Source organism: Rattus norvegicus, chromosome 3 (genome assembly GCF_021556685.1).
Source record: "Rattus norvegicus strain SHRSP/BbbUtx chromosome 3, alternate assembly SHRSP_T2T, whole genome shotgun sequence".
Lineage (NCBI taxonomy): Eukaryota > Metazoa > Chordata > Mammalia > Rodentia > Muridae > Rattus > Rattus norvegicus.
The window spans coordinates 4,253,745-4,281,349 of record NC_141536.1 but is presented as its reverse complement, the minus strand read 5'-3'; the positions used below and the strand labels follow the sequence as shown (position 1 = coordinate 4,281,349).

Genomic DNA, 27,605 nt, shown 5'->3' with positions numbered 1-27,605 from the left:
CATTTGGCCCCTTGGAGCCAAATAATAAAGAAATATATTAAATAATATATAAATATTTAAGAATTACATGGCTGGGAATAAACACAATGAGAAAACTGGTTTTGGGAGTCCTTTAAAGTATCTCTAAGGCTTTTTTAAAAACTACCTTTGCTTCTAAGGAGCCCATGGGGGGTGGGCCTAGCTGAGAGAAAACTGGCTGTATGTGGGAAATTTCACACTCCTGATAATAAAATGGTAATAAAATCTCATCCGGCTCCCGAGGCTTAGAGCAGAGGGGATGTTTATGGTGGAGGGGGTTCCCCAACACAGGTGCAGCTGCTTTCCAGGTTGTGAGGTTTCCAGCCCTACAGGGCAGCTGGGATTATGGACTCTGTGGCCTCCTGCTAGGGCAGTTCCTTTACTTTGGGAGAAAACACTCAGTTGTCCTGCCCTGGCACCAGGCAGCTTCACTCCAGGCTCCACTGAATGGTGTCACAACAAAGTGAGATTCACAGTCTGCGCTGGGGTGGTTTGCCCCAGGGAAGGTAAACAGCTGGGGAGGACATTTCAGAGGGTGGCAGTGTCCTCCCAAAGGTTAGCCAGTGATTGGGGATAGAGTTTGGGAGTCAGCCTTTCACAAAGGCATACTTCTCAGCAGGAAATGTGGGTGGGGCGGAGCAGTCCTGGGATAGAGACAAAGCTCCTTTGAATCTTTATCAGAAGGCCTGGCCTCTTGCAGGAGGGGTACCCGGGACGCCAGGGCAGAGAGAAAACTCCAGTGTGTAATCTCATTACTCTCCCTCGCTCTGTCAACCTAGAGTGCACAGTTGCTTACAGCCTACAGCTGCCAGAGCGCTGAGTGTCCCTCCAGCTCATGAGGTCACCTCCTGCAGTGTCATAACCCATACTGGAGAGTTGTTGGTAGCCCAGGAGTAGTTGGGACAGCCCAGACCAGATCTGGCCAACAGTCTCACCTTCCCAGGCTGGCTGCTCCACCAAACTACAGCAGTCTTAGAAAACCTAATGAGAGCCAGTTGTAGTGGCCGCTGGCAAACTTCCTCAGAGTCGTTGATTGGTCAGTGGCCGAGAGCTGTAGCCAATCAGCGCGGTGTTTGGGCCCGCATTTCGGACCAAAGGTCCGAGTAGGCGTCTGGCGGGCACAGTGGCCTGCAGAGACTCAAGGTATGGAGGGCAGAGCCAGGGAGGGGTGAGCATGTCTTGGGACCGGACAGCCAGGCGTCTGGCACCGCCATCACCGCTATCGCTGCTCCTGGTGCTGGTGCTGCTGTCACGAGCCGGGACTCTGCATCCTGAATAGCTCTTTCCTTACGGGGAGTCGTGGGGAGACCGGCTGCTGCAGGAGGGCGACGTTGAAAGCTCCGCGGCTGTGAAGCTAGCAGTACGTAGAAGTAGCTTCTATGGTGTCCAGTTCAGCAACCTCTACGTAAGTTCAGCTCCCAGAGGTGCGCGGCTTGGTGTGGGGTTGTAGTTTCTTCCCAGGGTGTGGAGCAACTAACCTCCATGTTTAACTGTCATCGCCGCTGGGGACCGGACTTAGCAGCGGTGCTGCAGCTTCTTGATCCCTACTGTGGAGGAATAAGGATCATTTCAAGGGAGAGCTGGAACCGTCCCCCTCTACTTCGACTTCGCAGGCAGGAAGATGAAATTGAGGCGGCTAGTGCGGTTTGCCTTTAGGGGCGGTGGGAGGCTGTGCACACAGGCATAGCAATCTAATTAAGGACACGGCACCCAAGGTGTGCAGTGGTGGAGAAAGATGAGCGGGTTCAAGAGCGGCCGCACCTGTGAGTTGCAGTGCACTTGAGCACTGTCACCAAAGTTGAGTTTGTTACCCCTGGATGTGTCTCAACCTGCCAAGAGGAGGGAGTCTTCTTGACTCGAGTAGAACTCGGACCGTAGGTGCGTTCGACTGGTGGTTGCCCACCACCAGTTTGAGTGACCACCGTTTTGCCCTTTTAAAAATGTTTATGTGGGGCGGGATTCACGTGCTACCTCATGCGTGTGAAGAGCAGAGAACAACCAGTTTTTTTTGTTTTTTTTTTTTTTTGTTTTTTTTTTTTTTTTAATCCCACCTTCTGTCGGGTCCTAAAACTCAAGTCATCAGGTTTGACAGCAGAGTGCCCTTACCTGCTGAACTGTCTCACCGCCCTGTGGTCTTATTGTAGGTGAGCACCAATGGGATCATCTCCACCCAGGACTTACCCAGGGAGACTTAATATGTCGTTGATGATTTTCCTACTGACTTCCCAGCCATCGCCCCATTCCTGGCTGACATCCACTCGAGTCACAGCAGTGGCCGGATCCTGTATGGAGGACACCTCCTGGGCTGTGCTGAGTCTGGCTGCTTGCTACCTGTGCACAGGCTTCCCCCCTACCCACTTCTTCCTGGCCACCTGGGAGCAAGTGGGCGCCTAGGAGGAGGACAGGCTTGGTTGGGGCTGAGTGGCCTGGAGAGGTAAGCAGAGGTGTACCCTGCAGCTGAATAAACAGAAGGGTTGGGCTTGAAAAGGAAACTAAGACATTGGCTAAGAGGCATTCCCTTGATTCCCCTCCTCAACACTAAGAAAATCGCTTAGTAAAATGAGGGACTAAGGTGCAGATACCAAAGACCCTGAGGGAACTTAAGGCACTTTACAGTTTTTTTTTCCCCCTGGAATCACCTATAAGTACACAAATAGTTCTAATGATATATTCATCAAAAAATTAAAAATTTGGGAAATTTAAAAAGGAACAACTTTTTTTTTTTTTTTTGTATGAGCTGGGTGTGGTGTCACTCACCTTCAATCCCAGCAGAGTCAGAAAGGCAAACAGATATCTGTGAGTTCTAGGCGAGCCTGGTCTACAAAGTGAGTTCCAGGACAGAATACAGAGAAACCCTGTCTGGAGAAACCAAAAATAACCTGTAGGTTCGTGTGTACATTTCTATTTATTTCTTTAATATTGTTGCCGTTGACAACAGTGGGTCCACAGTGCCCATATTACTTTTTCACTTGCTTGTTCTGCTGTTTAGTATGCTCTGGTCAGTGTATTTCTGTAACATTTATTACAACCTTATAAAATCTCACCCTTCCTAGTGGTCATTAAGGTTGCTCCCGTGACATTTTTACTATAATCAATACTATAAAATGCTTTATAAGGTTTTTTTATTTTATTCGTGTGTGTGTGTGTGTGTGTGTGTGTGTGTGTGTGTGTGTGTGTCTTTCTCTTTGTCTGCTTGTGTTGGTAGGGCCAGAAGAGGGCTTGGGCCCCCTGAAGCTGGAGTTGTTACATACAGACAGTTGTGAACTGCTTGACTGACAATGGATACAGAGATTTGAGCTAGCATGCTGAAAGGACTACAAGGTGCTGAGCCACCTCTTCAAAGCCAACACTTTTTAAAGTGTCAAAACACTGCACAGCCTGACCTGACATCACAGGAGAGTGAGCAAGCATGCCATGAACTTCTTAGTAAGTTCCCTGTAGCTTTCTCCACATTGCCTTTGTAACAGTTTACATACTTCTGTCTGCAGGAGCCTGCTTTGCAGTCTCCCTGGAGAAAACACCACTCTGCTCTGGCTTTGGTCTTGGCAACATGTGAAGCGGGTATGGGTGGGTGAGGGTAAATGGCCTCATTCCTGGTGTAGGTAGAGACAGAGTCCTCTTGTGAAATTCCACCTGGGTGTAAAATGCCATAGACCTGGAGCAAATCTGTGTTTGCTTTAACTCCCCTAGTGCCTCTGAGCTACAGAAGTGATGTCTTCCCTAAGAGCTTGCCCCTTGTTCCTGAGTTTGTTCTGTGAACTTAAAGGAAGAGACATGTTTTCCTAAAGCCTGCACCAGCAGAGATGGAGAAATTGTTTGAAGTTACAGTTTCTTACTTGACAGGTTAACATCCAGTTTTGTTTACTGACTAGCCTTGTAATGCCTTGGCTTTGACATCTCAATTACAGTTCAACAGAATACCTTCAACTCAAACACTGCCTCCTTGGCGCAGGCCAGCCAGCTAGAGGGCTAGAGAAGACAGTCCCCACTGTTAGGTTTCATTCGCTCAGTCATTCATTCATACATTCTTTTTAAAACGTTTATCTAACATCATGTATAACAAGCTTATAGTGGAAAAAAATAAACTTTTATAATACAAGCAACTAGGTCGCCAATTCTAATATTTCTATTTTCTTACAGTCTTTTTAAAAATGTTTAATTTATGAGTGAGAGTGTGGGTGTGCATGCACATGTGTGCATATGCATGTGTGCATATGCATGTGTGAACCAGAGGTCAACTTTAAATATCTTTGCTTGGGAGCCATCTTGTCTTTCTACTCAGGGTCTCTCTGGGGCCTGGGGCTCCCCATTTACGCTAGGCTTGCTGGCCAGTGAGCCCTAGGGATCTGCTTGTTTTTCTCTCCAGGCCAGAGATTACAAGCGTGCTGCCATGACCTGCTTTTGATCTGGGTGCTGCCATTCAAATCAGGACTTCATGCACGCACAGCAAGCACTTCATAGGGTGTGCTGCCTTCCAGCTTCTCCTGTAATGTTAAAAAAATCTATGTCACAGGGTTAGAGTTAGGAGCTAGGGTTTAGGGTTAGGAGTAAGGGGTTAGGGTTAGGGTTATATATGCAGAGAGTCATATATATCATATATAATCTCTATCTGAACATAGTCGATATTTGTTAATTCAGAAACTACTTTTACACATTTTCCTTATATCGGCACTGAAATAGACATAGTCTCTAAGCGGAATGCTCTTACTCTGAATGGCCTCTCTTACATTTAGTAGGAACACCACTGATAACCTTTTGTTGTGGTAATATGGTGGACTCTCCAGCTAGAGCTTCCTCCTAACCCATCTTGATTCAGGGATTCCATTTGGGTAGGTTTCAGTGAGCAAGCAATTTCTCCAGGATAGAAGGCAGAGCATGTATCAGCCTGTGCGCTGGAGGTTAATGTACTAGGGGCATGGCAGGCACAGTGTCTTTCAGAAGAGCAGGGTGTTGGGATCTGATGCAGGAGCACTCAAGACGTTGTCCCTTCTGAGGACTGCAATTGGTTCCTGGAAGTAGGCAGCCTTGAACGATTTGAAGTGGGGAGTCTGACGTTTATGTTGTTCCTTTTGTTTTGCTTTTGATCCCCCCACCCCATGCATCTCAGGTTGGCCTCAAACCTCATAATGGAGGATGATCTTGAATCTCTGATCCTTTTGACCTGACTGACCTGTGCTGAGATAGTGGGTGTGCAGCATCACACCCTACCCATTTGATGGGAACGGAACCGAGAGTTCAGGCTGACCAGGCACTCTTCTAGCTGAGCCACAGTCTTTCTGGTGACCTTAGTTAGTAAGGGTCGAAGGGCAAACTAGACAACTGTTAAATAGTCTGTTTGTTCACACCATCAGACTTCTCTTTAAATTTTTAAAATTGTGTTTATGCACATGGGTCATATGCCTACATACCGTTGCATGCAGTGCCCGTGGAATACCCTGGACCGGATTACCTACAGTTGTGAGCTGTCATGTGAGTGCTGGGAAATGAACATGGGTCCTCTGGAAAAAGAGCCAATGATCTCAACCAGGGAGCCATCCCTCTGCCCCCCTCCCCTTACCTTCTTGCAGGAGTGTTTTATACTGTCTTCTCGACACAGTCCCACAGGATAAGTACAGTAATTACTGTTTATATCACAGAAGAGAAAATAATTTCCAAATCTGCCTTAAGTGAGGCAAAGTCACCTTAGAAGACATACTTTTCCCCTTTCTTACACTTTCCATGCAAGACCCATTTCCTGTACACGAATCATATAAGTAGTTACAGTAACAATCGCTGCACTTTTTCTGAAGACATCTAATAAATAAGGTTAGCGTTTTAGTGTTCATTGCGGCTTTGGTGCTAGGACAGTTCTTGGAGCCATATTCAAAGGAAGTGTGAACTGGAGTGAAGTTGCTGTGAAGGATGCTTCTGATGATAACCTCACTTCGAAATTATGTTCTGATGCTCCCAAGGAATGTTCAGCTGAATTAGCTAGCCTCTTGCAACAGAAAAAACAAACAAACAAACAAAAAAGTAGAGCAAGGAGCATTTGCACTGAGGCTCCGGGGTCTTGAGGCTGCGGTGGGTCCCAAATGTTTTAGTGTTTATTTGACATGAAGGTTACAGCCCCAGAGAGATGAGTTTACTACATAGGATTCTCATTTCATTAGCAACCTTTCATTAGAAACAGTCTTTGACAGTTTCCTTTTGGTGTCCGTGCATGCGGTACCTGTGTCTCTGTGTGTGTCTGTGAATGTGTGCGCATGTGCAGGCACACACAGACATTCATGCATGGTTCACATTTGTGTGGAGATGCACGTGTGTGCAGACCAGAGAAGAACTTTGAGTGTCCTTCCTTAGGCACTATCCACATTTTAAAAATTATTTATTTGTTCTGTGTACGTGTGCATGCTTTGACACTGTGGTAGTCACAACACAAATTCAGAGTCAGCTCTCTGCTAATCCTCCTTCATGGGGTCTGGGAATTGAGCTCTGGTCATCAGGCTTCCGAAGTAAGTGCCTTTAACCTGCTGAGCACTCTATCCAGCTCCCTTTCAAATCATTTTCAGGCACACCTCCCTCTGACCCAGTACTCAGCAGCTAAGCCAGGATGGATTGCTGGGTGACGAAGCTCACGAAGCTGCCTTCCTTCTATGGGACTACAGATCTGGGACTGACAGACACCATGACTGTTTTTGTTCAGTGTGTATTCTAGGGATCAAACTCAGGTGCTCATGCTTGAATAGCAACTCCTCACACTGAACCATTTTCCCAGCTCTTCCTTCAATTTTGCAGTTCTGGGACTTGAACACAAGTCCTCATGAAGGTTAGCTAAGTATGTCCTTCATGAGTGAGCAGCACCCATAGGCACAGTAATTCTTTCATTACACCTTCCAGGTACTTGTGAAGTCAGGAACAAGGCAGAAAACACTTGCAGCAGTGGTCTTGGAAGACACAGTCCCTCAGGCTTCATTTTCTAAGCTGTAGATTGACATGGTAGTGCTGAATTTTTAGGGTTGTCATGAGAATTAACCAAGGCGATGTGTTGTTCCTGCCATGTAACGATCTTGTGGTAGAACTCCTTTATGTAAGGACTTGGTTGTTTTATTTCATTTTATTCTCTCTCTGTGTGTGCATGTATGTGTACGTATATGTTTACGTGCTACATGTGAATATGTATGTCTATGTATGGTGAGTGTGTATGTAAATAATCTATGTTAATGCTGTATATGAAATTGTGTGTCTGCATGTTCATGATGTGTATGTATGTCTGCATTTGTGCATTATGTGTGTGTTTGTATATGTGTGTGATGTGTGTGTCTGTGTATGGTTTATGTGTATGATGTGTGTATGTGCATAATGTGTGTGCTTGTGTGTATCTGTATGGTGTGTTTATATGCATATGGTGTGTGCATGTTGTGTGTGAGTGTGTGGTGTTTGTATGGTATGTGCATACTGCATTGAGGCCACTTGTGTGTGCATGATATATATGTGGGGTGTGTGTGTGGTATGTGTGTAGGACATGTATGGTATGTGGTTTTGTATGATTTATGTGTGCACGTAGCGGGGTGCACATGCAGAGATTGGGAGGAGATCCTCCCGGTACCAGTTCTCTCCTTTTACATGGGTTCCTGGAACTGAACTCAGATTTCAAGGCAAGGGATTTATTTACCTTTCGAGCCTTCTCTGGCCCTCTCTGTAAGTACTTTTTAAGAGGAGGGTTGTCCAAATTGCTGTTTTGGGATTTTCCCCTTTGTTTTTCTTATCTTTTTGCAGGGGAATTTGGTGGGGAAAATTCTATAGCTTTCTTGTTTTTTAACTTTTCCAAACATCCATATTGTTCCTCAGATATTGCCATAGGCTGAATGGGCTTCAGGACTTGTTCCATTCGATGAGGTTTTGAGCACAAGATGTGTTCTCAATTACTCCTGTGGAAGGCTCTTCTGAATACTTTGAAGACCGTGGGATTGAACTCTTGCTTTGATAGATTTTTTTTTTTTTATTTTTGAGGTAGATTTTGGCACACAACAATCTCCTTTGCCTGGAAGATTCTGTGATCGCTACATAGTTTTCTGACATCTGGTATAGCAATATTAATATTAATGTCACTGGAAATGACATCAGATGAATAATATCTTTACCGTGTGAAATGTTTCTGCTCTCTTCATTCCCTCCAGGATGTTCACGTTGGGTGTGACAGAGTGTTCTACCTGGCATGCAAGAATGGCATGGTGCAACTGCATTGAAAAAAAATGAACAAATAAAGTGTTTGTTCATTTAGTTAATCTGAGATTTCTTAAACTGTCACTTCATAGAGCAAAGAGGTTATGGCCGGAAGATCTGAGTAATGATGGGTACCGTATTTTTTTTGTTTTGTTTTTTGTTTTTTTGTTTGTATTGTTGTTGTTGTTGTTGTCGTTGTTGCTCTGTGTGTTTTTGGTGTCAGGGGAAGGCTGTTGTGTTCTCACTGGGGAAGAGGGTGTTATCTAGAACTGAATTAGATAGTATGTCGAAGGTTTTTGTTGATGAGGAATTTCATTTGGGTTGGAAGGACCACAGGAATGGGAACCGAGAGTGAGTGGTAGGAGAGCTTGCCCTAGTCTGGGCTGCATCCTGGGAGAGGGATGGGAGCCTGGAAGTTGCTTCAGAAAAGGATGGAAACATTGTATCTGTAGCCAGGAAGCAGAGATAGATGGGTGTTGTTTCTAAGCTTTCTTTCTTCTTTGTATGCAGTGCAAGCCTGAGCCCAGGGAATGGTGGTGTCTATATTTAGGGTGGGTCTTCCCTCCTTAATTAATCTAAACAAGATACTTTATCAGAGACATGCCTGGTGACTGTTTCCTGGATGGTTGTAGATAGCGTCAGATTGACAGCTAATAGTATGCATCACAGCTGGTCCCTGGATGCTTTAACATGGAATGGTGGGTGTTGAGTTGGTGCAGAGGTGACAGTTGTTGATCAAGAACTTTGGATTTAGCTGGAGCTTTTAATTTATGAAGCTCGAGTCCACAGAAACGGTACGTGTGTAATTTACCACATGTCAGTGAAGACAGAGAGGATAGAGAATAACTAGATATATGAAAATGGGTTGAAGAAAACTGCTTAGGTGTCCTTGAAGACTACATATGAAGGAGGATACACTATGTCGTGGTGAAAGCATTAGGCATTCTCTTAACTCTGCAGTACAGGGGTGAATTTAGAATACCCCAAGTACATCAGTGTCCCCATGGGAATGGGGAAAGAGTAACATACAAAGTGGTGGTTGGTGTTCACACCAAACATCGTAGGCCAGAATCAGTGGCTTTACACCTCCAGAGAATGTGTCCTTAAAGAAGACTGAGCATTGAACTTTGTCCCCCAGGAAGGAATCACCTCATTTCTTATTTTGTTATCATTTTGGTAAGGCTGAATAGACAAATCCCTTGTTGTAAAGATGTCATTCTGCTGGTTGATGTTTTACCCTTTTTGGATGGTATGTTTGAGAAGCCTTCTGGTTTTCTGTCTGAACAGGAAACTGGAGACCTTGCAGCTGGGCAACTCTGACCTGATCCTCTTTGTACTGCTCCCCACGCTGTGGAGAGCTCCTCTCCTAGCTGGCACTCTCTCTTTCTCTTTGGGGAGGTTGGGAGGCCATGACTCTTGTACAGGTTTTGGCAGTGCAACTGAGGGCTTACCTTCAGAACCGCTGTGGAGGACTCTTGGAAAACTTGTCTCTGGGAATGTGAGGGCCTTTCCCTTTGGAAAAGAGTCAGACAAGAGGGTGTCTCTAAGGGGGGCTCTTCAGAGCCTATGAAGTGGCCTCTTAGCGATTCTGTGTGGAAGTCTGTAGCCCTGACAAGGGGTTCATGTGTGGCAGATTTCAAGCAGCTCAACTCTTCCGGAATGTACTTTGGGATCATAAACTATATTAAAAGGAAGTTTTTGTTGTTTTCTCCTCTGTTATTTGCCTCTTTTAGTGGGGATGAGGAAATTAAAAACTTGCCATCTGAAGTGAGTGCTTTGCCAAAAGGTGACACAGAAGAGACATAGAGCAAATAAGGCACTACATGTGCAGATCTCCAGGTTAAAAGTCGGGCTCTCCCATCACAGCCTCCTCACTTCTTCCCAGACCTCCTCCCCACTGCCTTCTGATCTCCACATGTAGACAGCCCTTATCATATGGAATTTCTGTAAATTTAGAACCTTGGTTCTCCCTTATCATGTGAAGTTGATTGTGGCCACCATACCAGGAGCCTCCACAGTTGGTTATTTAAGGATGGGATTATTAGTTCGGCTTTTTATCTCCTACTTGAACTTTGCTGTGACTGAAATAAAGCTTTCGCAGCCTCTGGCCCTACCCTGACTGATGATGGATGACGCATGTTCTTCGTGTCCTTGAGTTGGAAACTTAGAGGGTTTGACCTTTCTGGGGAGGGTCAAGCCCCGCAGATGACATACTTGAGGACTACAGCTGCAACAAATGTAGAATGTGGGGACTGAATTCATGAACTTTTTTTTGAAAAACAAGGAAGGTAAGCAGACTCTTCCATTTAGAGAATACAGAGGAGCTACAGAGTTTTTTTTTTTTTTTTTGTGAAACCATATTAATATCTGCATTTCTTTGTCTTATTACCCAAACCTCAAAGCTATACTTTAGCATTACGTGTCAGAAAGGTAAAAGTAACCTTTGAGATGTTCTAGAACAAGGCAGAAAAAAACACAAGGACACATTCGTTCCTTGTATTCAGTTTTGAGGGTCTTGCTGCGTCAGTTTGTCTTGTTTAGCAAAATGAAGAGGTAATGATACCAATAAGTGATTTCTTTTCCTTCTTCTCATCCACCTTCTTTATAAAGCGAGTATTTGTAAGAGAAATGTCTCCCCAGTTCCCTATTAAATTGTAAAGCATATATGATCTAGTGAGAGAAGCCAACTACAGAGTCTAAGACAGTGGAGCATCCCTTAACTAATCCTTTGGTGGAAGAAGGTGGTAATGGCAGAAAAGGTCCCTTTGAAACTCAGTAAATGCAATATCAGGGAGTAATTCCACAGTCACCCTGGTGTTAATTCAGACTCCAACTCTCATCTGGGTCTGCTTTGGCTCCCACAGTGTTTATCTTCATCCATTGGCTGCCACTCTGATGCTACCCTACCCCACTCTGATGTCCTGGACACTCTCCTTTTTCTGTGGCCTCTGCCACCATGCCTGTCCCCAGTCACTCTCCTAAAATTCCAGTCCTGGCTGTTCCTCTCTCCTATAATTCAGGCTCTTGGGGCATAGTTTTTTGGCTCTGTCCTGACTGCAGCATCAAACATAATGTGGTTTAGCGGGTACCCAACCCTGATGAATTAATATTCAGATGGGTTAGTGAGTGGAGGCCAAAGCCAAACCAGACAACCAACAGGAGCCAAATACATACTGGAAAACCAACATAGTGGGTGCCGAAGGATGGAAGGGGTTCCGCAGGGAATCACAGTCCTCGACCCCCAGGAGGCAGTGCTTGCTGGTTAGGATTTTCTTGGTGCACAGCATCAAAGCACTTAGTAGGAGTGGGGACCCTTAAACACTGTGCAGAGGACTTAGTGGAGCTGAGCCTGGGAAGGGAGATTGGGTCAGAGCAGGTGTCCTGGAATGGCTTGTTTGGTAGAGTTCAGATGAATGTCTGTTGCAGGGGATGAGCTGTTGGGTCTGGCTGGCTTCCACCATCAATCATTGCCCGACCTTAAGCAAGCCCCTGGGTCTCTTTCTTCATCTGCAATGTGACAAGATAACTCGTGTTGTAAAGAGACTGAAAAGGAAAGGGAGTTTGGCTGTGAAATCAGTAAGGATGCCTTTTGATTAGCTGCTTCCTGACTGAGTGTGGCCTGCAGTAGGCAATGGGTGGATGCATAGATGGATGGATGCATGTCTTGCTGGATGCACAGATGTTGGATTCATGGATGGATGGATGGATGCATGGCTGGCTGGCTGGATGCATGATGGATGGATGCACAGATGGATGGATGGATGCATGCATAGATGGATGAATGCATGGCTTGCTGGATGCATGCTGGATGGATGCATTGATGGATGGATGGATAGATGGATGCATAGATGGATGGATGCATGGATGTTGGATGCATGGATAGATAGATGGATGCCTAGATGGATGGATGCATGGCTTCCTAGATGCATGGATGGTTGGATGGATGGATGGATGGATGGATGCATGGATGCTAATATGATGTATGGATGTGAAAGCCATTCAGACACAAAATAAAAACTGAGGGTATAGGAATGAGCAAGTCAATTTTGTTCCTTGTCCCAGAACTCTCAAAAGAGTTTGGACTGGAGAAGCTTTACAACCTTAACACTTTTAAATACACTGTTTTAATGTTATTTGTTGAGAATTTCATACATTGATACAGTATATTTCAGTATATCCACTTCACCCACTGTGTTTGTTCTAATAATCCCTTGATACAGCGAAGCCTACTCATGAGTGAGGGGCCACCACTGCAGCGTGGTCCACTCACTAGGGATCATACCCCTAAAGAAAACCCTCCCCTAGCAGTTCTCAAGTGACAGAATCTTCTCAGCTGAAGGCAGGGGCTTCAGTGCCCTACCACATCCGTGCTGGAATGTTGAGTGGTTTGCTCTTCTGCTGGACACCAACTGCACTGAGTTTGTGAGTTCAACGACCATATCATGAGAACATGTCATTGTTTTGATCCAACTCCTTCCGACCTTTGGCTCTTAAAATCTTTCCACCTCTTTTCTTTCCAATATTCCCTGAGCCTTGAGGGAACTTGATACGGTGGGAGCTTCTGTGGCTGAGTTCTCCACAGAGAGTTCATTCTCAATACTCGGACTAGTTATGAATGTGTATTACCTACCATCCACTGTATGAAGATGCTCCCCCAATGACCACCGAGAGCTGTGTTAATCTATGAGCTTGTAACTGGTATTGTTTGATACTATATATCCATTTAAGAAAATAGTAGTTATGGTTCACTCCCAGGGCTTATGAGCCTGTCTGCCATGGTTTTCCTGACCAGATTTACAATGCCAGGCAAAAGTTTCCTCTTGTAGTGCAGACCTTAAATCCACCCAGAAAATGATTGGTGATCCTCATTACATTCCTGCCATTTATGGCGCACCCATGAGTACATCTTGCCAGGGCTTTTGTTATATAGCCCTGAGTAGTCACAGTGGAGTGAGAATAGTCTGCGTAGCATCTTCTAGCATTATAAAGGGTAGCTAGCAGGGGTGGAAGTTTCCTGCTAAGTACTGTGCAGGCAGGTCTGTGTGATTTCTTCAAGTTCTTTGACCTACTTGTGTGGTGTCATCAGCTATAGGATCTTACCATCACATTCTGATGGGTAGCCCTGAGCAATGAGAATTGACAACTCTGGTATCATCTCTGTGACATCCTCGACCAACAACTTGAGAGCAAGGTGTCCTACATCTGGCTCTGGACTTTTTGAGAACTTGTAGCCAATGGAAGGAGAATTACCCACCTTGTAACGTTCGTTGTAAGTTGGCAAGTAGCTTTTCATATGGCTTTTGTATTTTAATGTTCGTGGACGTTTTACCTACTTGTATGTCTGTGTGAGGCTGTCAGAAGTCCTGGAACTGAAGTTATAAGCAGGGGTGAGTTACCATGGGGGAGTAGGTGCTGGGAATTGAACCCAGGACCTCTGGAAGAGCAGCCTGTGCCCTTAACTGTCCGTCTCTCTGGCCCTTCATATGGCTTTTTCAAATATCCTTAGTGTTAGTTAGTTCTTCTTCATCCTCTTCCCTGCAATCCTAAAGATTTTAACCCAGTGTTTCATTTATGCATTATTTAACTATTGATCTAAATTGGTAGAAAAGATTAAAAAAATAACACGTGGTTTACAAAATTATATTTGTAATTTGAAGAGGGGATTCTAAAGGAGATTATGTTCAAAACCAACATGGGGAAATCCTAAAAAGGATCTGGCCTCTGCCCCCTTGTTGGAACACCTTACCTGTGTTCTGATTTTCTTCTTTTGTTTATTTCTTTGTTTAAGGGTGTCTGCAATTCCTTTTTGTCCACAGCTGAACACTTTCCAGGCCGTTCTGGCATCCGATGAATGTGATTCCTATGCCCTCTTTCTCTATCCTGCCAATGGTCTTCAGTTTTTGGAACTCACCCCAAAGAATCCTACAGTGTCCAGCTGCAGCTTCCTGCTAAGGTGGGATTCTGCCAAGGGGAAGCAGATGACGTGAAGAGAAAAGCCCTGTATTTCAGCCTGACTAACAGTGAGCAGTAAGTGAAGAATCTCTACCAGTGAGTAATGTGGAGTGTGTGACTGTGCTATGCACTGGAAGGACATTTAGGAGGGACACTATCTCTAGTGGCCAGAAACCATTTGATAATAACCTTTGGTGGCTTCTAAGAAAGGCGCTGGTTGAAAACCAAGAGCTAAGCTGGACCTCTGGAGCTTCAGGCTGCCCAAGATTTAAAAGATTCTTTCTTTTTCCTGCACTATCTGTCAGGCATAAACCAGAACCAGAAGTGATTATATGTTTTTGCAGAACTACTGGGATTTGCTGTGAAAAACATTGTTCTTGGGGCTACATAAAAATATCCAGTCATAACTAACTGCCTCAGTGGACGCTTTTCAGGTTAATGATTTCTGGAGAGGAGGCATCATGATTCAGTCTTTCAAACAGGTATTGTTAAGGATTAAATTATGAGTACTATAATGGGGGGGAGGTAGATGAGGCTTTTAGTCGTCTCAGGTTTCTCCTGGCACCATCACCAGAAATCATGCTGACTGGTTTACCCACAGCGTTTCCAGAGACAAATCCATTTCTTAGTCTCCCCAGTGGGTTATTCTGCTAGTGCTGCAATAGGCTATTCTGCAGGTGTCTGTCCAGTTGGTGCTCCTAAGAGACTATTGACTTCAGGTGGGCTCTTTTGTCTTTGTATTTTGCAATACTAGCTTAGCCCACAGTAGTTACTTTGTGGCTTCCCATAGTTGCTTCTCATTCAAACTAGATCGTGGGCAGATAGAGTGACAGAGCAAAAATTTGCCGATCACTTTATCTGCAGAGCATTGTGATAAAACCCTTGCAGATATTATCTTAATTAAACCTCTCTCAACTTATAGGTGGTAAGTATAACTATCTTCTCAGATTTACCAATAGTCTTACCGAAATTACGAAAGGTGCTTATGTCAGAGTTAAATGGCCGAGCCATAGTCAATACAGCTCTGAAGTATGGATACAGGGGTGATCTCTTATGCAGAGTAGATAGGGTGTTTCTTACTTGGATTTCATGTTACCTGGTTGTTTGTATTTTGGTTCATTTTATCAGTCACTCTGGTTACAGCTCACTCTGCCCCTCTCCTGCAATTTTGATATTTCTGGAAAGCATCAAAGGAAATAGTGAAGAACCGGAGTGAATGGATGACAGTGTTTGTGTGCGTGTGCGTGTGCGTGTGCATGTGTGTGTGTGTGTGTGTGCACTCGCGCGTACGTGTGCATGGATGTGTATGCATGTGTGTGTGAGCACGTGTATGAAGGCCTTTATGGCTCTAGACAACTGTCTCCTCACATGCTTTTGCACACACACACAGGCACAGACACACGCACACGCACAGCAGCTTCTTATGGCTATGCAGGTACCAATTCTCATTCTAATACTCTGTGATTCTTGGTCCTTCCCAGATTCTGTTGGTGTCCAGGGGCTCTGCCTTTAAAAATCATAGTATTTCAAGCACTCAGCCTTATTTCCAAGGTTCTACATACAAGTGTCCCCTCCTGTTCTGTGATCCGTACCGTGTGTAGGTCTCCATCTCACCCTAGTCTGTGTAGTCTAGACTCTAGAACAGACTTAGCAGTTGGCCTCTATCCTTTCTCCTCTAACCTCTTATCCTCTAGCTTAAAGACTCTCTCTCCCCAGGTTGTACCTAGAGCCCCTTGGAAGGAGGGCTGAGTGCTTGAAATACTACAATTTTTAAGACACAGGCATGTGCCAGAAAGGAGCAGCGTGAGACATGACCAGAGTGATTGACAAATTTGGTGTGCCTCACGCTTAATAAAATGAGACAAACTACAGACAATGGAATAACATAAAATGCAAGGCAGAATTATCCTACCACTACTCTGAGTGACAACTCTGCTACCTCCCCTTTCAGCGTGGGCTTTGCCTCCCATTCAGTGTTTGCATACTTAACACTGTCTCCTAGGCTTCTTTCCTCCAGATTCTGTCAGTATCGTTGTCTTGAGGGTTGAAACATTGCATCACACATGCCCAGCATTGAGGACAACATTTGTAAACTAAAGTAGCTCAGGATCATGGTCCTAGCTCCCTCTGGATGCTTTGCTGTACCCCTCCAAGGAGAAGAACATTTTCCTAGTCCTGGAATCTCTTCCTCCAACAGAGGTCATATATTATTCATGTTTGCAGGCCTCTTCTGAAACATATGCATATTCAGGTAGGGAAGAGAGTAGTTCCTGGGAAGGGATTAGTCCCAGGCAGGCCAGCATGGCTGTTCTGTTTTGTGATACAGTTTTCCTTTTAGGAGACAAATTCTATCTGTGAGCATGCATAAACGACCTCAGTGTGGAGGGTAAATTAGCTGTTTAGATTCCCACCAGGCACTGTGGCAAACGCCAGGATATTGATTTATGTCTCATTAGAAGGCATTTATTTAGCTCCACTCTTGCATGATTTGTATTTTCCTTCTCTTTGAAGCTTTGAAGCTGTCCACTTCCAAACTCAAGAGGTTTCCCAGCTGCAATACCCTGCTGTGGGATGGGCTGGGGCTCCAGGGTGTCTTCTTACTGATTGGTTTCAGTTTTTATAATTACATTACTGTGTGGGAGTTGGGGTTGGACGCAGCTGTTGGGGAGGTGTCTGGGTCGGAATCCAGTTTGTCAGAGTTTGTGCTCTCCCCCTATCACGTGGATTCTGGGTTTGCTCTAAGGTCTTGTAGGTAAGTGGCTTTCCCTGCTAAGTCATTTTTTCAGCCTGGAGTTTTGTCTTCTGTGGTGTGTTTTATTTGCAACCCTAATTTCTATAAGCACCAACTGAAGGCAAGAGTTGAAGCTCTGCTGGTAGAACATTGCCTAGGGGACACAAAGCCCAGAGTTTTGACCTTGGTGCCACACAAACAGGGTTTAGTATCACACCTGGTATCCCAGTGTTTGGGAGGTGCAGGCAGGAGGAATAGAAGCTCAAGGTTATCATCAGCTACATGAGACTGTGTCTCAAAAAATGAAAAGAAACCTTAGCAATTGAATATAGCAAATCACAGAAGGGACGAACACTGACCTGATTGGGGAGGAGAGGGTTTATTTGGTTTACTGTCCTGGGTCACACAGTGCATTAGGGGAGCCAAGGCAGGAACTAAAGCAAGACAGGAACCTAGGAGGAGGTAGGAACTGGAGCAGAAGCCATGGAGGAACATTAATATTGGCTTGGTTCCTCTGTCTTACTCAGCCTGATTTCTTACACAACCAGAGATGGTACCCTAGGGTGGTATCACCCATAGTGAACTGCTCTTCCTCCCACCAATCATTAACCAAGAAAGCGCCCCTCCCCCAGACTTGCCTATATGCATGTGTGATTGAGGCAATCTCTTCTCAGGTCTGCATCAGGGTGACGAAATCCAGCCAGTACAGCAGAGTATGGTGAATACATTTGGGTACAGGTAGTGGCTCGTGGACAGTGCACAGAATGAGAGATAGATAGAGAACTGAAGAAAACCTCAACTCTCTTCATTATTGCAGTAGAAACCGAGACTAGAATGATGAATACTTGCCCCAGTGAACAAAGATCTCGTTATATGATTCAGTGGATCTTAATACTTCTTTTTAGCCATTCCCTCTTATTCTTGATTGTTGACTTTTGAGGAAATTACATAGTCTGGGATAATTTGAGGTTTGGTATTTCGTGCAAACACAGGATTGATATCATTGGCTAGGTCCCATTTTCCAGAGTCATTTTTTTTTCTCCATTTTTATTAAATTGGGTATTTTTTATTTACATTTCAATTGTTATTACCTTTCCTGGTTTCCAGGCCAACATCCCCCTAACACCTTTCCCCTCCCACTCTATATGGGTGTCCCCCTCCCCACCCTCCCCCCATTACCGCCCTCCCCCCAACAATCATGTTCACTGGAGGTTCAGTCTTGGCAGGATGAAGGGCTTCCCCTTCCACTGGTGCCCTTACTAGGCTATTCATTGTTACCTATGCAGTTGGAGCCCAGGGTCAGTCTTTGGGTAGTGACTTAGTCACCTGAAGCTCTGGTTGGTTGGCATTGTTGTTCATATGGGGTCTCAGGCCCCTTCAAGCTCTTTCAGTCCTTTTTCTGATTCCTTCAATGGGGTGGTCCCATTCTCGGTTCAGTGGTTTGCTGCTGGCATTCACCTATGCATTTGCCATATTCTGGCTGTGTCTCTCAGGAGAGATCTACATCCAGTTCCTGTCAGCCTGCACTTCTTTGTTTCATCCATCTTATCTAGTTTGGTGGGTGTATATATATGGGCCACATGTGGGGCAGGCTCTGAATGGGCATTCCTTCAGCCTTCCAGAGCCTTCCTAATCCGAGCTTTCTCTTACGGTTAGGAGTCATCTCTCACATGGCTGTCCTCTTCACAGCAAGCGTACCATTGACACTGAGATAGTAGGTGACTGAGCTGGCAAGAATAGTGCCACATCCCAGCAGAAGATCTCGAGTTTCAGGATAGCTGGGACTATCTGGTGAGACTCCTCTGAGAAAAGAGATTCTTGGGAATTAACAGGGGTTCATGGTCTACTCTACAGAGAAAATGAAGATCTGTTCCCAAATACTGAGCCTCATTTTGATTAATACATTTGTATCTTACCCATGTTGAACTTTTGCTCAAAAATTGTTTTAGACTTGGTCATTAAAAAGTACTGATAGATCTATCATCCTCTGTCATTAATACATTAGTCCATGTGAATCCTTGTACACAGAGATGTTTGTAAGACAAAGTTTCTTGTTAGCATGAAATTCTTGCCGTGGCTTTGCCAACTTTGGGCTGTATGATCTGAAGATTAGCTAACCTCTCAAAACCAACTTTTTCCTCACTAAGATCTAGCACAGCTACCACCCCTATCTTGCAGAGCACAGTGACGACTGATAAGCACTGGTGTAGGCACGGCTTGTAGAAATCAGTACTATTTAAGTGTTTTAGGAATTTTAAGCTTAAGTAAGCTTGAGTCCGATTTAAGTTTTCATTCACGTCGAGAAAGCATAAAATATTCTTGCATTCCATGTTTGCTCTCAAGACAGCCAGGATTTTGACAGAATATTTGATTTGGGCTTCTGGAGCAGACATATAACCTGATGGCTTAGTGTTCCATACACAATGCCAAACAAAAGGCAGCTTATAACAAAGTTCCTGTATGGTATTTATCTCAGTTACTTAGAAGCTTTGCTTCTGTTTGACATAGCATGGAAAGTTTGGCTTTGATCGTTAAAGTCTTTTGATTTCAATATGAATTCTGAAGGAGGATGAATGGACTGGTTACAATCCACTCTTTCCACTGTTCTTAGACTAAGCAACCTGGGGATTCCTGGGGCGTGGGCTTTTCACATCAGCAGCAGGCTGGCCCTGGACAATGTCTGGCCAGCCACGGTCAGAGGTGACCATTCCACAGCCTGCTCCTCAGCGCTGGAGCACTCCTTCCACCATGCTGCAGCCCTGGAGATCTGTACTGAGGACAGTTGCAATTATCACAATGAGAATGGAGAGGATGTAGAATACCCACCAATTGAACCAGGGCAGGCCCTGGAAGGCCACAGCAGAATCGATGTATTGATGTGTCTTTCAAATCAAAGGCTAATTCGAGCTTTGTGGTGAAAGATCCCACGCAGAGAGACCCTTACTCAAGTCTTGGGAAATCGCGGACCCCAGACACAGAGAGACCATTTTGGATGTAATAAGCAAAGGCGAGGTTTATTACGGAGACCTATTACAGAGATCTCCGGGCCGACACATATCCCACGCAGGAGACAGAGGTGTCAACCCCGAAACTCAAAAGTCAGAGGGTTATATAGAGAAGGCTAGGGGGTTTTGGCGTGGTTACATATAATTGGCTCATTTAAACATAGCAGTGAGAACAAAGCAGAAAGAGTACGTGTTAGAAGTCAGGGGCTTATCAGGGGCCGGAGGACACCTAGTTGAAATATGGCCCTGAGGGTGCTAGGGGGAGGTGTCTTCCTGCCAGATGTCCCATGAATCAGTCCCATTAACTCAGGCTGGTTCCTGTATTCCTTTTTTTTTATCTTTATGGCCTGCTATTCCTGGCAGCAGGGCTTAGCCCTGAGTTTGTGGCTTTTGGGGCTAACTCTTTTAATTTTATATTTCTAAACCTAGAATTTGTATAATTTTCTTTTCATTCCCGTCTTCTCCTACTAAATAATTCTAATCTTAGAATTTTGATATCAAGTCTCGTATTTGGTCTCACCAGTTGTCTTAACTGACTGGTACTGTTGTCTCACAACCATCAACCGCACAGCACCCACTCGATTTTTAACAAAAGCAATTAACCTGTTTGTCACGCAGGGTCCAAAAACTAAAACCAAGAAAATTATTAATAATGGCCCAGCTGTAGCAGAGAGTAGGGTAGTCATCTAGGGAGATCTACTAAACTAGCTCTCGAACCATCTCTTATGTGTTTTTCTGTCTGTCTTTTGTCTAACCTTTTTCTAAGTTTATTTATGGAGTCTTTAATTATTCCTGAATGGTCTGTATAGAAGCAACATTTTTCTTTCAGTATAGCACACAGACTCCTTCTTTAAGGAATATCAGGTCTAATCTTTTTCTATTTTGAAGGACTACCTCTGAGAGGGAGGTTAGGTATTCTTGGAGGTCAGCTAAAAAGTCTTTGGCATCAGGATTCTATCTGGACACTATCTAAACCTATATACCAAGGTCATGACTGTCTTTTAGAACTTCTAAACTTATACAGGTTGTGATCCCTGAGGCACAGTCCCAAGAAGTGTTAGGAGTACTAACATATGTAATGTTACATCATTTGTAATAGAAATCAAGCCTATTCCCACCCCTATCTCGATGGAACCCAGGACAAACATGACTGAATTTCCCTCTAGGTCCCAGCTCTCAGCCCTAACAGCTAGTAAGTACACGGCTGGTGAGGGCTGAGAATTGACGGCTGTCAGGGTGGTCAGCAGCACCAGGTATGGTCCTTTCCAGCGAGGCTCGAGTATCTGGGCTCAGTGTAGCTGTTTCCGACCTGGAACTGATGGGATGTCTCAGGGGTCTCCGGGGCATAGGCTGCTGTCAGCTGTGAGCAGATTTCTTTCTGTATCACCTGTAGGTCTTTTAGCCTGGCACACAAATCATTATTACTATGGCACTATGACAAGTTGGTTTAGTAACATCATCTAATACAGTCAGGGGAGCTGAGGCCCCATATAAGATCTCAAAGGGGGTAAGGCTGAATCTGGAAGGGGTATTTCTTGCTCTGAAGAGAGCAAGAGGGAAGGAGTGTCACCCAGTCTGTGCCAGTCTCCATGGTCAATTTGGTCAGGGTCTCTTTTAGAGTTCTATTTATTTATTCTACCTGTCTTGAGCTTTGAGGTCTGTAAATACAATGTAATTTCTAATCGACCTCTAAATACTTGGCCACACCCTGGCTTACCTTGGCAACGAAAGTAGGACCGTTGTCTGACCAGATTACCTTGGGCATTCCAGACCTGGGGAAGATTTCTTTCAGTATCTTCTTGATGATTGTAGAGGCCGTCTCTCGTTTGGTGAGGAAAGCTTCTGTCTATTTCTGAAAAAGTATCTACAAGCACTAGGAGATTATATTTTTCTGGTTTTATCTCAGTGAAGTTCACTTTGACTTTTCGTTAAACTCTCTAGGTCTCTTTGTCCTGTTTGTTTGTTAAGCATTTATTTACTAACGTATCTTATACTTTTTACTGTCTCTCTTGGCTAAAATCTTAAAGTCTATTATATATATTTTAACTATTTGGACAAACTTCTTATCTCTTAAATGAGTCTATTTCTTAATTTGGCAAAGTGAGTCTTTTGTTTGTTCTCTGGGGGGGTATAGCTTTCTCCCCAAGTGTGTCATTGTCCTTTTATCTTTTAAACAACTTGGGCCTTTTCTTCTGTTGTACATTTTAAGTGAGGCCATCCCTTAGTCTAATCCCAGTTCTCAGTGGCTGTCTCCTGTAGGCCTGTAACCAGGATAGGCTCCTGCATAGCCATTTCTCAAGCCACTTTATCTACTTTGTTACTGTCCCATGTCACTGAATCTCTTTCCTCCTGATATCCTGAGCAATGAATAGTACTCACAGTTGTTGGCTTCATCAGGGCATCTAAGAGATGGCAAAGGCATCTGTGGTGCTGATGTGTTGGGGGTTGGGGTTCAGCCATTCTAGATGACACTGTGTTGTCCACCATGGCAGCACCCACTTGTCTCTGACCTTCATTCATGAAGAGAACTGTTCCCGTCTGTGGACAAGGTCCTCGGCTTTCAGCAGGGGTCAATCAGCCAGTCACAGAGGTCTTTCCTCCACCCATGTGCTTCTGTCAGTGTTTGACACTCGTGCTGTGGTGGCTCCAGGTCCGGATTGGGCAGCAAGGTGACCAGATTGTCCCCAACCGGTGGAGAATCTAGTCCATGGCAGCTGACCAGTGGTCCCATCTTTGGACACTCTATCAGCCACTCTATCACAGTTTAAGTCATGGATTGGGTGATAATTGTTAGTGCCCGGCTGGCAGGAACGGTGTGTTCCAGGCAGAAAAGCACTAAGCCATTCATCTCCCAGCATCAGTTACTGGTGTACTGAGACAGGTCTTAAGCTCCACATACACAGTCTATAGATATGTATACACATGGCCTCATCTAGCCATTTTAGCCCACGCAAGCCAATTTGGAGAGCAATTTTCTCATGAGCAAGGGATAGGGGCAGTCAGGGATGACCATGAATTAATGGGTGGGTTACCCGGCCCACGCCAAGGTCCACTGTTCTTCGGGCAGTCCATAAGTATTGTTTGTTGTCAGTAGGCCCCTGTACCCAAGGTCTTTGGATACTGGCCCACTGGAGCATAGGAGCACAGAGCATTGGGTCCCTGTATCCACAAAACAACTGGGCGGGCTTCCCTTCCATCTCTGTGTATAGCCAGCACCAAGAGGCTCTCCAGTGTCCCCTCTTGTTCTTTCTGGGGCAGTCCCTGACCCAATGTCCTTTTTCTTCGTATTAGGCACACTGATCTTTAGCCAGGAATTCTCTTCTGTTGTCAGGTACTATCTTCCTAGGTTCTCCAACTACTGTGGCCAGTATATGTTCCTCTCTTGTCTTTTATCTCTCTTTAGCTCTCTAACTTTTTTTTTTGTCTCTTTTCTTCCCTAGCTTTCTGTTCTTTTTACCTCTTTCTTTTTTAACTTTATTTTCTCTGTAACTTATACTAACTCTCAGCAACTTAACTTAACCCTTCAAATTTTTGTAACTTTTTTTTTCATATCCTTTTTTTATCTTAGCCAGATTGGTGGGGCATTTTCTAGCCCCTCAGAGACCCACCCTTGGAGCCTGGCAGCAGACCTGGCACTCCCTACCTTTAGGCGTCTGAAGAGAGCAGGCAGAAGTGAGGGCCTTCTATCCATCTCTGGAACACTTTTTCTGGCCTCTAGTAGGATTCCGTCTTTCCTCGGTGGTAAAGAAGACCTGTAACAGTTACTAACAAGCATCTTAAATGGGATGGTGGAAAACAAGAGAATCTTGAGAATAGAGGTCCACTGAAGAGGGCAAACAGCATTTAGTCACACAGCTAAGCCAGGAGGCTTTCTTGGGACAAAAAGACCTTGTGTCTGTGAAACAGAAAAGTGAGCAGAGGGGCAGCCTATCTGCTACCGGCTGTCTCTCTGGACTTAGATTTTCCCTTAAGGAGTACCTCCCTTTAGTGCCAGCTCAGTGGCTTTATCGCTCAAGAGACCCATCCTCTAAATGGCACTAGGCTTCCAGTAAGAACTAATAACAAAAGGATGGAGAGACGTTAGAACCTGGGTGTTAGATACTAAGCAGCTGACAAAAGAATTGTAACCAGTTTACCTGGGGCTTCTTGTCTCTTATATCTAATAAGGAGATTGTTAATACTATAGTACCAACCTTTAATAATAAAAAAACTATAGCTCTCTCCATGTCTCTGAATATCAGGACTGCAGTAGTAGTCCTTCACCAAACTGTCTCAGTGGGCTAAAGGCCCATGGAAAAGAAAACATTAATCCTGACCTTGGCCACAGCCAAAGCCTGAATTTTAAATTCTGACTGGCAAAACAAAACAAAGTTCTTCATGGTTTGTTGTAGATTCTTTGAAACTATTTTAGGGGCTTCTCTGTCCCCCAACCTGGGACATTTCCACCACAGGGGCAGGAACTGGCTGCTGTGGGGATAGGATCAAAGGCATTCTCCATGCTAATGATGACCAGTGAGAAAAGTAATTTAATGCTGGAGACTGACTCCTCTCTTGGAATAGGGCCAGCAGATAAGGCAGGCTCCTTTTTTTTTTTTTTTTTTTTTTTTTTTGCTTTTATGGTTTTTATTTTACCTACAGTATTTATTTAGCAAGCAGGACTTCAAGGCAGGCTCCTTAAAGAACTTCTCCTAATGAGCACTCTCTTTCTGTGAGCAAGAGTTGAAGGTCTGGTCACTAAAAGCAGAAATTCCTTTCTTGTTCTTGTTTTCTTTAGAGTCCTCTCCCACCTCACTCTCAGCCTTTTTAGATCATTCTTCCTGTAGCATTTCTAACACAGCCTGTCCCTTTTTTATAGCCTGTTGACAGGATTTCTGATCTTTTAGGCAGCTACGCATTAAGTGCCACACCAGCTGAAACTCCGCCTTTAAGATTCTTTGCTCTCAAGCAAAATTTAAATCCTTTTTTAGCTTATCTCAGCTGTCCACCGTGAGATTCCCAGAGATCGCGAACCAAGGTGTAATAATTCACTAAGAAATCTCTCTATAGTGTTTCTTTTTACCTTAAGCCTTTTCTTTTTAAACAGCTCCTGAAGAGCCAGAAAAATTGGGTGAGACTTGAGAAGTCCCCATGCTCGCTGCAGCAGCTCCGCAGCAATTTTGCTCCCCCCTACTGTGTGCTGCAAGCACAAGCACAGATAAAACACTATGTTTTAAAAATTAACGTTGGCTATCAACCAACACACCGCCACTAGAGCGGGGTCCATAAAATTAAGTTTCTTACTCACTATACTTGTTTCATACCGGAGGCCTAATCAGGGGAACTTTTTTATTTACGAGAGGTTTTGTCCTCAAGGTTTTTGTTAATGTCTGTTTACACAACTGTTAACAGCAGCTAGGCTGATCAAGGGGAGTAAAGGGAGGGGCATCTCTCTTTGGGGAGGAGGCTCAAGAGAGAAAGACAAAATTCCCTGGCAGAAAACAATTTTTCTCAAGCAAATTATTTTTAACTCTTAACTTAAGCACCAAGAGGACCAAGTAAAACTCTTTGACGAACAAAGCAAACAGTTTCATGATTTCAAACACAGTCATCAGTCCAAGATTTCAAACACAGTCGTCAGTCCAAATTCAAACACAGTCGTCAGTCTAAAATTCAAAAACGAAACAAAAGCCAAAAAGACACTCAACAATACCACAGAAAACAAACCAGACAAACAAGACCAAGACAAAGCATCTTATAACCAATTTTCACAGATGCCTGGTACCTTCAGTACCTGGCCCAAACTGCAGCTTAACCTTATCTGCTTCTGGGATACCAAACACAGAAACAGAATACAGACAACAGACACTAACACGTATTCCACTTCCACTCTCTAAGCACTGACCAGAGTGAGACTCCACGTCCACTCTCTAAGCACTGACCAGAGTGAGACTCCACGTCCACTCTCTAAGTACTGACCAGAGTGAGATTCCACGTCCACTCTCTAAGCACTGACCAGAGTGAGATTCCACGTCCACTCTCTAAGCACTGACCAGAGTGAGACTCCACGTCCACTCTCTAAGCACTGACCAGAGTGAGACTCCACGTCCACTCTCTAAGCACTGACCAGAGTGAGACTCCACGTCCACTCTCTAAGCACTGACCAGAGTGAGACTCCACTTCCACTCTCTAAGTACTGACCAGAGTGAGACTCCATGTCCACTCTCTAAGCACTGACCAGAGTGAGATTCCACGTCCACTCTCTAAGTACTGACCAGAGTGAGACTCCATGTCCACTCTCTAAGCACTGACCAGAGTGAGATTCCACTTCCACTCTCTAAGTACTGACCAGAGTGAGACTCCATGTCCACTCTCTAAGCACTGACCAGAGTGAGATTCCACTTCCACTCTCTAAGTACTGACCAGAGTGAGACTCCACGTCCACTCTCTAAGCACTGACCAGAGTGAGATTCCACTTCCACTCTCTAAGTACTGACCAGAGTGAGACTCCACGTCCACTCTCTAAGTACTGACCAGAGTGAGACTTCACCGGTACCGAGACACACATATATACACACACGGCGGAACCAAAACAGAGACAGACACAGACTGACAATTGCGGCGCCGCTCTCACAGAAACACTCAGACAAACATCCAACTCACCTCCAAGGGGTCTTCGGAGTCTGGGGTGGTCGCGAAGATCCCGGACGAGCCCCCATTATTATGAAAGATCCCACGCAGAGAGACCCTTACTCAAGTCTTGGGAAATCGCGGACCCCAGACACAGAGAGACCATTTTGGATGTAATAAGCAAAGGCGAGGTTTATTACGGAGACCTATTACAGAGATCTCCGGGCCGACACATATCCCACGCAGGAGACAGAGGTGTCAACCCCGAAACTCAAAAGTCAGAGGGTTATATAGAGAAGGCTAGGGGGTTTTGGCGTGGTTACATATAATTGGCTCATTTAAACATAGCAGTGAGAACAAAGCAGAAAGAGTACGTGTTAGAAGTCAGGGGCTTATCAGGGGCCGGAGGACACCTAGTTGAAATATGGCCCTGAGTGTGCTAGGGGGAGGTGTCTTCCTGCCAGATGTCCCATGAATCAGTCCCATTAACTCAGGCTGGTTCCTGTATTCCTTTTTTTTTTATCTTTATGGCCTGCTATTCCTGGCAGCAGGGCTTAGCCCTGAGTTTGTGGCTTTTGGGGCTAACTCTTTTAATTTTATATTTCTAAACCTAGAATTTGTATAATTTTCTTTTCAGTGGATGTTGGCACCACGTCTCCAGAGTCTGATCACGCTTCTCCTTTGCCACACCCAGCACCTGGTAACTGGCCATCCTACCGGGAAACAGAATCGGCTTCTTTGGTCTGTCAAATCAAACAGGGGCCACCTGTGGGAGAGGTAGAGGTCCTGGATTTCAAGGACCCAGCATTGCTTTTGGATCCAATGGGCACCAGAACCTCAGCTCCTCCACAGGCAGATGCAGCTTTCCTAACTCCAGGCAGGAAAGACCTTGGGATCAGAAACACCCAGTCCTATCCAGAGTCACGGCCAGTGCTTTCACAGCCAGATGTTCCCGTCGCTCCTTTGGAAGGAGAAATCCTTCCTAATTACCCCGAGTCTGGTACATGCCACCCCTGAGTGGAGGGAGGTATGTGGTAGGACTGGATGACCACGTGAGTTCTAAAGCTCAAGGCAAGTGCATTGAAAAACTG

At 44.8% G+C, this 27,605-nt stretch overlaps 3 long non-coding RNA genes across 5 annotated transcripts; 2 read left to right on the top strand and 1 right to left on the bottom strand.

The window, feature by feature from the left end:
* The first annotated feature begins 1,138 nt into the window (after window positions 1-1,138).
* LOC148006402 (uncharacterized) lies at window positions 1,139-27,585 on the top strand. Of its 3 annotated transcripts, none has more exons than XR_015684162.1 (5): window positions 1,139-1,423; window positions 2,163-2,452; window positions 13,307-13,489; window positions 14,037-14,247; window positions 27,152-27,585. It is a non-coding gene; the product is annotated as an uncharacterized LOC148006402 (long non-coding RNA). The 3 variants fall into 3 exon arrangements; XR_015684163.1 differs by lacking the exons at window positions 13,307-13,489; window positions 14,037-14,247; window positions 27,152-27,585 and adding exons at window positions 8,175-8,351; window positions 8,731-8,771; window positions 9,508-9,906; XR_015684164.1 differs by lacking the exon at window positions 13,307-13,489.
* LOC148006404 (uncharacterized) lies at window positions 20,312-26,778 on the bottom strand. Its single transcript, XR_015684166.1, has 2 exons — window positions 26,548-26,778; window positions 20,312-21,311 (listed from the first exon to the last, which is right to left on the bottom strand). It is a non-coding gene; the product is annotated as an uncharacterized LOC148006404 (long non-coding RNA).
* LOC148006403 (uncharacterized) lies at window positions 23,347-27,033 on the top strand. The gene is made up of 3 exons (XR_015684165.1): window positions 23,347-24,486; window positions 24,578-25,830; window positions 26,348-27,033. It is a non-coding gene; the product is annotated as an uncharacterized LOC148006403 (long non-coding RNA).
* Window positions 27,586-27,605: the final 20 nt, after the last annotated feature.